The sequence below is a fragment of the Lemur catta genome, chromosome 5, assembly GCF_020740605.2.
Source record: "Lemur catta isolate mLemCat1 chromosome 5, mLemCat1.pri, whole genome shotgun sequence".
Classification (NCBI taxonomy): domain Eukaryota; kingdom Metazoa; phylum Chordata; class Mammalia; order Primates; family Lemuridae; genus Lemur; species Lemur catta.
In genome coordinates, this window is record NC_059132.1 from 109,575,786 (window position 1) to 109,589,204 (window position 13,419).

At 46.0% G+C, this 13,419-nt stretch overlaps 1 protein-coding gene and 1 long non-coding RNA gene across 2 annotated transcripts in view; one reads left to right on the forward strand and one right to left on the reverse strand.

Annotated features, from left to right (window-relative positions):
- GALNTL6 (polypeptide N-acetylgalactosaminyltransferase like 6) overlaps window positions 1–13,419 on the reverse strand; it is an 819,656-nt gene that overhangs the window by 110,317 nt on the left and 695,920 nt on the right. The window lies entirely within an intron of this gene.
- LOC123638696 lies at window positions 1,455–5,897 on the forward strand. The gene is made up of 3 exons (XR_006735451.1): window positions 1,455–1,572; window positions 2,383–2,518; window positions 5,665–5,897. It is a non-coding gene; the product is annotated as an uncharacterized LOC123638696 (long non-coding RNA).

Sequence of the window (13,419 nt, forward strand, 5' to 3'; positions counted from 1 at the left end):
AGAGCTGATTATGACATCATGTCATTACACATTGTGAACTGGGATTTCCTAGAATTTGCATCAATGCCCCAAAAGTATAATTAAACATACAACGTGGTGTATTCGTAGCATTTGGGCTTACACTGAAGAACATGATTCCTCCTTGTCTGAGTGGAATCTCTAGTACACCCTCGGGGAGGCCCCACAAGAACACATGGAGAATGATCCTGTTCAAGTGCCAGAACATAGCGATGGCTGTGTTAGTGGACAGAGGGGTCAGATGATATTTTCCCCATTTCTGGAATGTTGGGAGGGTGTCTAAGGTGGCACAGCTAAAAATGATGGATCCTAAAGGTGGTGACTTCTTTAGGTTAAGTAGAGGTCATAGTTCACAGGTTAAGCACAGAAAAATCTAAATAGCTTAACTTTGAGATATTAATACTTTTTTTTAGAGAAAGAAATACTAGATTTGAGAACATACTGCTACTTGCAAAATCTAACTCTGGGTATGTCACATGATCCTTATGATTCTATTTTCTTACTAGTAAAGCAAGCATAACAAGCCTGGCCTAACCCACAGGAATGATGTGACAGTCAGTTGAAGCTACAGGGGACTCACAACAGCACTAGCCTGTGGTAGGGGCTCAGTGAGTGGCAGCTGTTTTCGTCCAAAAGAGCTTCTGAAATGTGTGATTGCTGTGATGGCTGGTGATGCTGTGAAATTTGTTGAGACTCCAGAGAATTAGAGAAATGGTTACGGCAGTGGTTAAGAGACCGCACTTCAGAGCTGTTTGGGAGCCATTTAGTAGCTGCATGACCTTGAGCGAGATATCTGTCTTGCCATTCCCCTTACTTATCAGTTGAAAGGGACTAATAACAGTATCTATTTGTAGAATTGCTGCAAGGATCAGATGAGCTGTTATGCATGAAACCCTTGAAACAGCGCTGAGCACAAGGTAAATCCTCGATGGATCTTTGCTATTACTATTAGTATTCTTATTATCACCATTGCTATTCTATTTAATGCAGCCACCTCCAGTAGCATATTCCTGAGGGTTTCATTCTAATGCAAGAAAGCTAAGGATATAGTTTGTTTAAAACATTTATCCAAGAAAGTTTGCCAGTTGGGCTCCCCAGGAAGCAGATGTGGCAGCGTGTTTTTCGGGAAGTGTCTTAGGAGCCTACACCTGTGGACGTGGCGTGGCGGAGGAGGCAGGCTGGAGCAGGGAGAGAACTGAGGTGCGTGCACACCTGGAGGATGGCTGACACCACGGGTGGCATTGTGCTGGGCATAAGTGGTCGCGCCGTTAACTAACCTTTGGATGTGCGTTGCCCTGGACAGGGTACGTCTTGAGCAAGGGTGTTGGGGCAATCCCTGAAGGGCGGGGATCCAGTTACATCCTCCCCGCAGCTGGGGCAACAAGTCCGGCTTGAAGGGGAATGAATCTCCGCAGCTCGTATCTTTGTGTCTCACAGGAGCATTTATTTGCCAGTTATGTTTGTGCCATTTCAAGACATCTGTGTGTTCTGTGTCGCTGGCAGTTCTGCATGCATGGTGCTTCCGCGCCACGGACTCTAAGCGCTAGAGGGCAGGTACTGTGTTTTCATTCCTCTTTGCCTCCCAAGTACCTAAAACAGTGCCCAGCACATGTTAGCTGTTCAATAGATGTAGCCGTATGAATAGATGTAGCCGTATGAATAAGCAAATGAATGCACGAACGGTGAGCAGGACGGGGGACGTAGATATTCAGAGAAGGGAGTTGCAACCGCAGAAGGGAGTGATCCGGCTTTGCTCCCCTCGTGTGGGAACTGCTGCTTGGTGCAGAGCCGTCGGGGGAGGGAGGAGATAAATGCTCAAGACTTGAGCCCAAACTAAGTGTTTAAAACCAAATGGAACCGATTCAAGTGATGGATTTAGAACTGAGCTTGAAGCAGAATTTGAACGTAGTGTTTAGAGACTTTCCATATGATGACCATCTGATCAGGAATTGAGAGAGGCCTTAAGATTATCTTTAACAATTCTAGTCACTAAAAATTTTGAGATAAGATATATCATTAAATAGTTCTTTCATACCTTCAGAGTAGGGCACTGCAGAAAAACAAATAGGAATGCTGGTTCTGATGCTTTTAGATTTATTTTACATTTTTTTGTGTGTGTGCAGCTCGGTTATTGAGGATGTGCTTATTTTTAGTGCTAGAATATCAAAAACTTTAAAAATATTTTGAAGAATTTGCTTCTGCTTTTGGAACTTGAGTTAGGTTCCTATCTCTAAAGGGTGAATTAGGTTCCTATCTGTAAAGGGTAGGACAACTAGTCTTTAGAAATTTGACTACCAATATTGTATGTTTTCATTTAAAGTCTTGAAAAATTGCAAATGCTCACATAGAATCTTTGTCTTTCAGGTTTCATTCAAAAGAATCTTGTGCTACCCCTTAAGAAAGCATCGTTTCTGTTTTCAAAAAAGGAAAAGATAATTTTTTCTCTGGTTAGAAGTGGCAACTTTTCTGATGTTTAGAACAAACTTTCCTTGCCTCAAAGGTAAAACGGTATTTTGAAACAGGTATTGTATGGTCAGGACTAGCTAAGCATGCTAAAAGTTTTAGTTAACTCATCTCCTATAAGGATCAAAGATATATCAATTCTGTACTTTAGAAAGACCTTTAATAAGGATGAAAATCTATCAGACCAAGGCATCTTAAAAAATTGGACGTGAGTAGGATTTCAGGAAAAAAAAAACCTTAGATATCACACACACACACACACACACACACACACACACACACACACACACACTTCACTGTCTCCATAGCTTTATGTTGCCATGACTCTGCAGAGGCTCACAGTTTAATCAAGACTCTCAAGAACATAAGAGAATTTTTATTTAAATTATAATCATCGGGTTCCTATGAGAAGGTCATAGTGATATTCAGACACTACAGGCATATTATCTGAGGGGGATTTGCTACTGTCACTGGCTTTACATAAATTTCATATTGTCTAAGAATGAGACAGCAACCTCAGCTGGTCTCCAGTGGTTTAATATTGATGTCGTCTGTGAAATATCAGGCAAAATCTCTCTGGCAGCCTTCAGTGACCGTGCTACGGCCATATTGGGTTGTGGCTCAGACCTGCGACCTCGGATCCTCCCCCACAGAGTGTGTGTCGCAGACTTGCACCCCTGCACTGTCTCACCTTTTTACTGAAGCAAAACATAAACTTGTATCTGTAATAGTCCCTTTATAATGAACTTGCTGGCTGTTATGACAACCTGCAATAACGACCTCTAAATTAAAAGGCCAGTTGATCCTTTTATAGCACACACTTAATATAATAAAACAGACTCTAAATTAGTTCAGTTTTCCTCCATTTATTGACGGATTCTGTAGTTGGATAATCTAATTTGGCATTCTCCCCACCTCCCCTTCATTGATTTATTCTCTCTGTCAATGGGTTAACCTGATTATGTGTAAATTTCTCTAAATGCCAAATTTAATGACTACATTTTATTATAGTTAGGCAAAAAGTGTTTTTCAAAGGGTAAACAGGCTGTCTAGTGGAGTCTTTGGTGACGATCTGCGTCATTTCTATCCATCAGAGGAAATTATCCTAAGGATCGGGGAGTGAGATGTGGGAAAAAGCAAGTCATTTCGAAACTAGCGACTCTAATTTTTGTATTTGCGCCTGCCTCATTTACCAGAAAATTACGCTTTTAAAAACTGTATTCTATTCTCCTTACACACCAGGGACTTTTGTTCCAAAACAAAAGAAACCCACTCTGTGTAAATTAAACAGAGAAAACATTTGTAAGAAGGACCTCAGGTGGCTCACAGAATTGTCCATGTGCAGTAAACAGGTGTGAAAAAAGGGATTGCAGCTGTGGCCAAGACTCTCTCCCCGCCGGAGGCACAGTGTGCACAGGACAGGTGACCCTGTCACAGTCCCCTGGACGTGCCACTGCATTGCAGGACTCTGCCCACTCGGCTCTTGCTGTCTCCTTGCTGGGCTCTGGACTCCAGTCCGTGGCTGCTGCCACAGTGAACAGTCTTTGTGTCAGTGCCCATGACCTGTTCTTTCAAGATTCAAACTCCCCGATCACCTTCACAATCGCCGGGTCACAAGTGCAGCGTGGGAGGTGGGAGGTGGGAGGAAAGGAGGCGGAACTCAGGGCTCGTAACCCCATCCCTCACCTGGAGATTCCTAAACATAGAAATCGCATTTCCGTGCTGTGCAAGCAAACACTGACATATGTCCACGAGACTGATTCCTATCTTGGAGGCATTCCTTTCCGTAGTAGATGCACAAATAATAATAAAAACACAGATGCACTGAGATACAATTCCCTAGTGCTCAATTCTGGTGTCAATATTGGCCCTTAAGATCCATCTGAAACTCCCCATCAAGAAGAGTGTTGATAATGATAATAATTACAGAGCACAGATATACTTGGTGTTATTATGAGTTAGTAAACCCCATGAAGGTAGTTTTTTTAGCTATTCAGGATTGATTATTCAATCAGTAAATTGTCTTTTCCTCATTTATGTTTCTCCGGCTGTCACTAATCCAGTGATTTTCTGCTTAGAAAAGTTAAATTTCACGTTGAGTAAATACTGCTCCTTTTTATTGGCAGCAGGGGTAAAAACTCTGGTCCTGAGTTGAAAACGTAGGCTTCCCCCCCCTTATTCTCTTCTAATTTTTTGATTTACCACCCAACAGATATTTATGGAATGCCTTCCCTATGTACATAAGGAAATATACTTTGAGGTTATCTTATCTTATTTTTATCTTTTCCATTGTAGACCCTTATTTTTGTATTTTCATTGAGTTTTCCTCTCTTTCATAGTCATTTTTTCATTTGGGTATTTTTACGTAAAATAGTATAAATACAACAATAATAGAGATTAGCAAAGTTGCAGATGACCTATGAAAAGGAGTATCAATTGATGATCTGCTATATTTTCAAGGCATCATTTAGCATCATGGGATATGAAGATAATAAAATATAATCCTGGACAACAAATATTTTGATGTTTAATGAAAATTAAAACAATTGTTTACAATGACCTAATGGCAAAGCCAGAATCACAACCTCATAAGCTGTAGCCCTTGTAACCATGTTGCATGTAGCCTTTGACATGTAGATAGCTAGGGCTATGGTAAAATTTTATATTCTTTTCATGAAAATCAAAGTATAGGTTAGGGTTTTCTTTTTTCCCTGCGTTTGGGTGATTGGTAAAAGTCTTTTTCACAAGGGTAACTTTCCCTAAGTAAAGCAATGAAGGCCCATGATTTGATAATTGATGCACAGGGAGGTGCTGTAATGAATTATTGAAGCAGTTGGCTCAGGTGTGCGTCTCCCAGGGACAGAATACAGAATTACCACTCAGCAATTAGACCGTCAATGTTCCTTACCCAGCTGACCATAATTAAAATAATTTTATTCTTGGTTTGATATTGGGAATTAAAACTCACACCTCCATTACCTGGTAAAAGGTTTTGAGGCTAATGGCATGAGACGTGAGTGTTTTCAGATGCCAACCTGTGTTCTTCTTCTAAAGATAGGATTCCTCGATCATTCATGTCTGATTAAAGTTTTATTTGGCTAATTGATAATGACTTTTCAATTAGGTAGAAGCATATTTTATTTAGAAATTACATTTATTTACATTGATTTTTCTCCTCTGCAGGATGTCTGGGCTCCTGTATCCCATCTGACCTAACGGCCACCACTCACGGGAAGCCTTCGCGAGGGTAACTGACAGCCCGTCCCCAGACGCGGGCTGAGACGGTCCTGCCTTGGGGAAAGGATTCGTTTTGAAGAATACAGAGGAAACTTCCCCAGTGTACATGAAAACATCCACGAAGGAGTTTAACCGGCGTGAACAGGAGAAATGGAGGTGCCAGTTGGTGAGGTCGTGCTTTTCCTGGCTGTGGTGGTCGTAAGAGTTTCTACAGGAGGAAAAACTGATCACAGTAACACACATTCTGACTCTACCTCTTTTCCGCCCACTATTTTGCAATAGGAAAGGGCCGTGCTGAGTGACGGGGCAGGGCATACTCTGCGGCAGCGCTCTGCGGTCTCCCCGTGAGGACTGAAATAGAGATGTAGACATTGTCCCTGTTTTCCTGGGGGCTTGGGGATGGAGGCAGAGCCTTTTCTGCCAGTGGCCCCGCCAGGCAGCAGAGGTGACCCGCTGCCCACGGCCTCACCCTCAGGTAGGGGTTGACCTTCGTCAGCCCAGCTGAGCTCTGGGGCGCCTGCAGGGCACAGCTGGCCCCGGGGGTCTCTAGGTTTCCCCGGGAAATGAGGGGATTCCGTGAAAGTCCCATCGAACCGCAGTCCTGTCTTCAGGGAGACGAGGCTGTGCCCTGCCTACCTCGCCTCCAACTCACCTCCTCGCTCGGCCCACCTCTCCCATTTCTGGAGCCACCGTCACGATTTTGTCTCTGGGTGTTTGCAGCACACGCACGTCCTGAGCAAGCTAAGTGCGTTCGGTTTCTTTCTGCTCTGACTATTCTGGGCAGTATACCCTGTCACCAGAGTTATTTTCCTACAACACAAACAGGCTTGTACAGTCTGCCACCTAAAAGCCTCCTATGGTTTTATTTAGAGAATAAAATCCAAATTTTAAACATGCGATTTAAGCATGCCATATGTGGGCTCCACACGGTATTTTTGGTTCTCACACTGACAGCAGCTCCCCATGGCACCGGGACTCTGCTCAGACGAGGCCACCGCCTGGACCTGCCTGCACGCTGCCTCTCCGTGCTGTGCGTGTCTGCAGTGGCTTTATCTGTCCCCGCCACCGTTTCGAAATCTCCTCTTCTTTCCAGGTCGAAACCGGTGTCAGCAATTCTCAGCCGGAGTTTCCAGCAGCAGCTCACGGGAAGTGGTTGTTGCCCATGTTACTCTGTGAGCAGCCTGTGCTGCTGTCCTCGGTCAAACGCTTCCCGTCCCCAACAAGGGAAGAGCCTTTCGCCACATGGTGAGGGATGGAAACGCAGCCCGGTGGCCTATTGACCAGCGTGGCCTCAGCAGGGCGTGAGCAGAGAACCGCTTTGTGTCTGTCCCGTCACTGCTTTCAAACCCTTTCTGTCCGGTTGTCCTTACCTGCGCCTTGGTGACACGGTGAGCAGGTTCCAGACCCTCAGCTAGAGAGGAATTTAGCCAGAAGAATAGTTTCTTCTTCAGGTATTACAAAAATCTCAGTCGATCAAAATAAAAATTTTAATTTTCACCCACCCTAGGAGGAGGGCTGCCCCAAGTGACGGTGCTGTCACGAAGCAGGTTCCGTCTTCCCCAGTTGCTTCCTGCTACGGCGACTAGAACACTGCTGGGGGGAGGAGAACAGATGCCCTCCTGGTTTCCCTTCAGCCTCTGGGCTCTCTGGTATCCACCGACTACAGTATTTTCAGAATGACAAATGGCTATAATTTCTCTCTTAAATTACAGTTTTCCTACAAAATGTCAACACAAGGTTTCAAGAATTATTGAGAAGAGAAAATACTGGGCACTTTAATTGAAAATTTTGACTTAGTAAAGAACTTGTATAAGCTGGATGCTATGTATCCAGCGTGGGGGCTGGTCCTGTGTCCAGGTGCAAAGGACATTTATTATTTGTGTCAGCCCAGAAGAACACTCCTGTCCTTGCAGGTAACACTTTCTCTACACACATGTGCACACACACGCACACGCTCGCCACGTGGTCCTGTGGGGCTGCCAGTCACAGATCCTCTCCCTGTGGCCAGAGCGACTGTGGCAGGAGCAGCCAGGGTGCAGGTGGGGGGAAGGGACGTCTGTCCTCGCTGGAGCTAGTGGGGACCGCCATCTCTTCTCTCTGACCAAGAGCTGTAAGGTGACGAGACAAGCACCACCTGTGGCCAGGGTTCTCCCCTGTCCAGAGAAAACCCACCCATGGCCTGGGAGGATGAAGCCACCAGACGACAGAAGCAGATGAGAGACAGAAGCGAGTTGGATGCTGTTCTAGACCCTGAAGCAGCTGCCCCAAAGTTGAGGCTGCTGCCCTTTCTGCAGCTGGGCTGAGGGATGCACCGAGCCCCCTTTCTCCTTAGGGGGCCTAGTCCCGGCTGTGAGCTACACACCCACGGAGGAAGCAGCCTCCCCGGGACTAGCCCGAGGTTAGTTCTGCTCTCCAAATGGAAACTCGTTGGAGAGGAATTTTTGAGCCTGCAGCCACGCATCTTTGCAGCTTAGAAAGGGAACAGTGGTAATTTAAGCTTTATCACAGACACTGACCATTAAATCAGGGTCTGTTCCTGGCAGAGATAATAAAAAGTGTTAAACTAGGAAAACCTTTAGAGTTTCCAAAAGCATTAGGATGGTCCAATTTAAAATATTTCAGCATGCCGGTAATACAACAAACGTGAGTTGGTGAACTACAAACATTCCATCTCTGTTTGAAATCCTCGCTCAGCTTTGTTGAAGATCTTGGGGTAAGTAATCAGCTCCCCACAATCCCCACACAGTGTTCTCTGAAACAGGCAGATCTTAGCGTTATCGATTTCGTATTATAGAGAAATAATTATACATCTGAGAGCCACCACGCTGTGGAGGAGAGCGGAGTCCGACAGATTAAAAGGCACGTCTCGGTTCTGCAAATTAATTGCGTTTTACTGAGGAGCCCAAGGTCCAGTGCAGGGAGGTGATTTCCCCAAGACTACAAGTCCCGCCAGCGGCCAGGCTGGGCCGCGATCGTGCCAAAGCCCGTGCTGTTGGCCTGGCCTCCGGGCAGCAGAAAGCCCCAGCCCGTCTGAGCCGGCTCGCGCTGCTCTATCAAGGCACCGTGGACTGGCTGGCTGGTTACCGACCGTAGAACCGTATGGCGCACAGTCTGGAGGCTGCACGTCCGGGATCAGGGCACCAGCAGGGCCGGGCCCTGGGGACAGCCCTCTGCCAGGTTGCAGACGGTGGATTTCTCCTGTCCTCACACGGGGAGAGAAGCCTGAGCCCTGGCCTCTGCGCGTCCTCGGGAAGGGTGCGAGTCCCATGCACGAGAGCTCCGCCCTCACGACTTCATTACCTCCCCAACCCCCCCTGCAAATACCTTCACGTTGGGGATTTAGGCTTTAACCCACAAATTTTGAACTTCACAGGGTGGGGGGCGGGGGGAGGGACGCAAACACGCCGCCCAGAGCGAGGCCCTGCAGGCCCAGCCAGAGCCCGCAGCCTGCCTGCTCCGTCCGCTGCCAACACGGCCTCGTCCCCTAGTGCCTTTGCACAGTGTCCCATCCCCGGAAGTCGTCTGTTCTCTCTCCCCGTCTCCACCACCTTTCTGTACCTGTGCTGATCTTTAAGGTGTGGTCCAGGTCTCACCCGGCGGGGGCTTCCCCTGATTCCTGCCCCTCTTTCCAGTTTTCTCTGCCCCAGGCCCTGGGGGCGGATCAACTCGGCAGTGTGCGGGACCGTCCCCTACACACTCCGATGACCCACGTGTGCTGTGGTTGGTTGCGCGTCTGCGTCACCAGAGCAGAGGCGAGGCTGTGTCCGCCCGTGCCGGCGCCGGGTCCCAGGCCACAGCGGGCACCGCGATCCGCACGGCGATCCGTGACCCACGGCTTCTGATCTGAGTCCCGTTTTCTGTCCCCATCTGCTTCACGCACAGGCCGCTTATTCCCACGGACTTCCCTAAACTTCCCTCTAGATTTGTCTTCCTCTAGTTCCCGACAGCTTACACGACGGAGAGCAACACTGCACTCCCTGCAGGGAGCGCTGTTAGAGGCGACACCAAAAAGATTTTGTCAACACGCGCACTCATTTATGAACAATGCTACAGTGGGGCCGCTTCAAGATTTTACAGTCAGGGTTTTATTTCATCCTTCCTCAACTCAGGGTGCTTTGGGCACTGGATGTTGCTCATCTTGATTCACTGTGTGCATCACCTTTAATTTGAGAATCAAAACCTCGTTTGCAAAAACAAGGCTTTTGACCTTTTGTCAATGCTGTCTTTTAAAACGATTTATGTTTTCTCCAGCAGGTGGCAGCATAACACAAACAAAAGTTGGCGCGAACCGCCGTTGTGAGCGTTTCAGCCTCACTGCAGCATCCTAGTCAAGGAAGAGGAGTCCCACTCTGGGTTAGATTTCTGCAATAATTCTAAATTTAAAAATAGCTATTGGTCATCTTTTCACTACCAGCCATTCTCATATACTTTTCGAGTATGCAAGTTGGCCCTGATTAAATTTAAGAATTCCTTTATCTCTGGCATGTCCAAGGAATAAAATAAAAGAGTTTTCAGGACAAATTTTCTTTAGCTATTTTACCATTTTCATTAGTTTTAATGAATTTTTAGTTTCCATTTTTTAATTCGCTATATTATGGTAGTTAAGATAAAATTATTTGGGCTATGATCTGACCTCATGTAAGAAAATGGTCTTTCTGTGGAACGCGTTTGAATGTATGTCCTAGACATATGCATATTTATGGGAGCATTGTCTTTCAAAGAGTTATTTTAGCCTTCCAGAATTATAGTTTAGTTTTTAGATTCGGCATTCTTTGCAGAATTAGATTTCTTTGATTTAGTTTCTCAAATTTTGTTTAATTATCCATAATTTCTAGGGAATTTCTCAAATAAAACTGGAAGAAAGTATTCATCAGACCAAGATAAATTATATGTCTGGGGAGACAATAAGTAGTTTGCAGGATGTGCTTAGTTAAAATTTTAGATGCCAAGAAGCAAAGATTAGAAACACATTAGCACATCAATGAGTCAGAAATCTATTACTTAAAGGATATATCAACTACATTTTATTTTCTGAGAAGACAACGGGAAGCAAATTGCTCAATTATGATTAATAAATTGTTCCAATTTGTGTCATTCCAATTCAGTTGTGTACAGATACTCATTTGAAATTCTTTGGTGTATTTTCTCATTCTAGAGGCAAAAGGAACCTTCCTTCTGTGGATCCCAGCCCCTGTATCTCCATTTAACTTCTAGTAAATATTTTATCTTCTTTTTCTATTGTGTTGGTTAAAAGTGGATAACAGATTCCAGAAATTGGGAAGCAATGAGGTGCCAAGGGAGGGCCAGAAAGAAAGTTCTAGCATAGGGTATCCTGCAAATACTGACTCCAAACTGATTTCTTCATCCAATAAGCATTTGGTACCTCCTCTCAGTAGTCGCTATGTGCAGTGGCAAAGTTCCAGCCGGGGACAGGCACGCATGCTCCCCCTGCTGATATTCTTGGGGGCTTGAGCCCTGGTTCTCGTCCTCTTCTATTTCTGTTTTCTGCTTCTAAGAGCGCATTTGGGTGGATGGTGAATGTCTTGCATTCATTTCCCTCGTCTTGTAGCTTTTCTCTGTTAGCTTTCATCTCTCGCACATACAGAGGGAAGGTAGCGTGAAGACACGTGGGAGAATCCCGTGTGGAACCCTAGAGGGACACGTCTGCAAGCCAAGGGACACACGTGGCTATGAGAGGCTTGAGGTAGATCCTTCAAGAAGCTAAGAGAGAGTCCCCAGCACTTCAGAGGGAGCGTGGCCCTGCAGAAAGCTTGACGCTGGATGTCTTGGTCTCCAGGACTGTGGGACAGTGTGTTCTCTTGCTTTAAGCCACCCAGTTTGGGGACCTTTGTTATGGCAGCCCTAAGAAACTAATGCAGGCTTTGGTTCCATCCTTTTCTTTGCAGTGTCAGCAGTTGCCTTGACTTTCTCCCCCAGCTTGGCAGCTTTGGGCTCGAGCCCTGTTCCTTCTGTTACTCAGCCCATCTATTGAATTCTTTCTTTTAGGAATCACATTTCAAATATCCACAAGAATTGCATTGGTTCCCTTCCCACAGAAACTGCTCTAGATTTTGGATGAGGAAAGTTAGCTTTTAAAATAAGTATCTTTGCTTTTTCTAGGGTCAGTCGTTCTGTTGGTTTATTTGGTTTCTTTTCTTTTTTACATTGATTTAATGCATTATGGTGATCAGATCATACTTTCGAAGGAAGACATTGGTAGGTCTATAAGAACCTGTATCTGGGTAGCAGGTGTGGGATGTTTGTGGGATATTTATGGAAAGGATGGAGGGTTGGTCTGGGTAGCAGGCGTGGGATATTTGTGGGAAGGATGGAGGGTTGGTCTGGTAGCAGGTGTGGGATATTTGTGGGAAGGATGGAGGGTTGGTCTGGTAGCAGGTGTGGGATGTTTGTGGGATGTTTGTGGGAAGGATGGAGGGTTGGTCTGGTAGCAGGTGTGGGATGTTTGTGGGAAGGATGGAGGGTTGGTCTGGTAGCAGGTGTGGGATGTTTGTGGGAAGGATGGAGGGTTGGTCTGGTAGCAGGTGTGGGATATTTGTGGGGTATCTTTGGAAAGGATGGAGGGTTGACGGCAGCCGCTGAGCGAGGAGGACGTACGGAGGCGCACAGGTAGGCCTCCCTCCCCGTGGGTGCGAGGTGCAGGGAAGGTGACCACCAAAACAAACAGGGCTAACCCGGGGCTGGAGAGCTTTAGTGTATTTTACCCTTAAGCAAAATTGCCTTTCCTTTCTTTCCTCAATGTCTATATGCAAATGGAAGTTTATTTAAGTTGCGTTGCTTGCTCTACCACTTAAAGAAGACAGTGAAAAAACTTGTGTAGTGGGATAATTTTTTGAAAGAAATTATTATTGATAAAACTTTTTCTTCTCTGTAATAAGGAGTGAATGTAGAAGGAGTCAAGTCACGTCTTGAGGCTGGGCCTGGGACGGAGCAAGCAGCCGTCACAGGACACAGGGGGATGCCAGTCTGGGAAGCAGAACAGAATGGGTAATGGTTGAAATAACGGGTCAATTGACAACAAAAACGGTCATCAGTCCAAGTTTGTAAATTCCATAGTTCTTCAGTACATGGGGAGCCACTGCTGTGTCTTAAGGGGCTTTATCCATAGCTAGCGGGTGGTACTGGAGGTCGGCAGGGGATGGTGGCTTCTGCCCAGGGCTGCGTGGGAGGAGGATCGCAGGCTCTAGCCTGGCAGCAGTGCAGCAAGGCCAGGAATGAGAGTCTGAAGTCCAAGGTTCAGCAGATGTTACCAAAGAAACAAAGATGGAGGGTAGTTAGAACAAGAGTCACAGCAAGGTGTGAGCAGGGGAGAGCAGGGTGTTCCGAGTTCTCCTGAGACCATGGTCTCGAGTGACTGGTACTCAGGGGTGGACGTCTCTCTCAGGATGGAGGAGCAAGTCTCCCTTCCTTCCAAAATGGCGTGTGTAACATACCAGGCCTCCTAGGACCTAATGGCTCTTAAAGGAAGTGGTGGCAGAGAAAAGAAATTCTAAAGTCCAAACACAGTCAGACACCAGAGAGGGGGGCAAGGCGATGCCAGGAACCCAGAGATTTCAAGAGACCAGGACAAACTAATAAAGAGCTGGGAGGCACCAGTAGAATAGTTGCAGTGATTGCTATTAATAATTTAGGAATTAAATTTGTTATATTATTCTGGGTGCCAAGGGAAGGAGAGAGTACCAG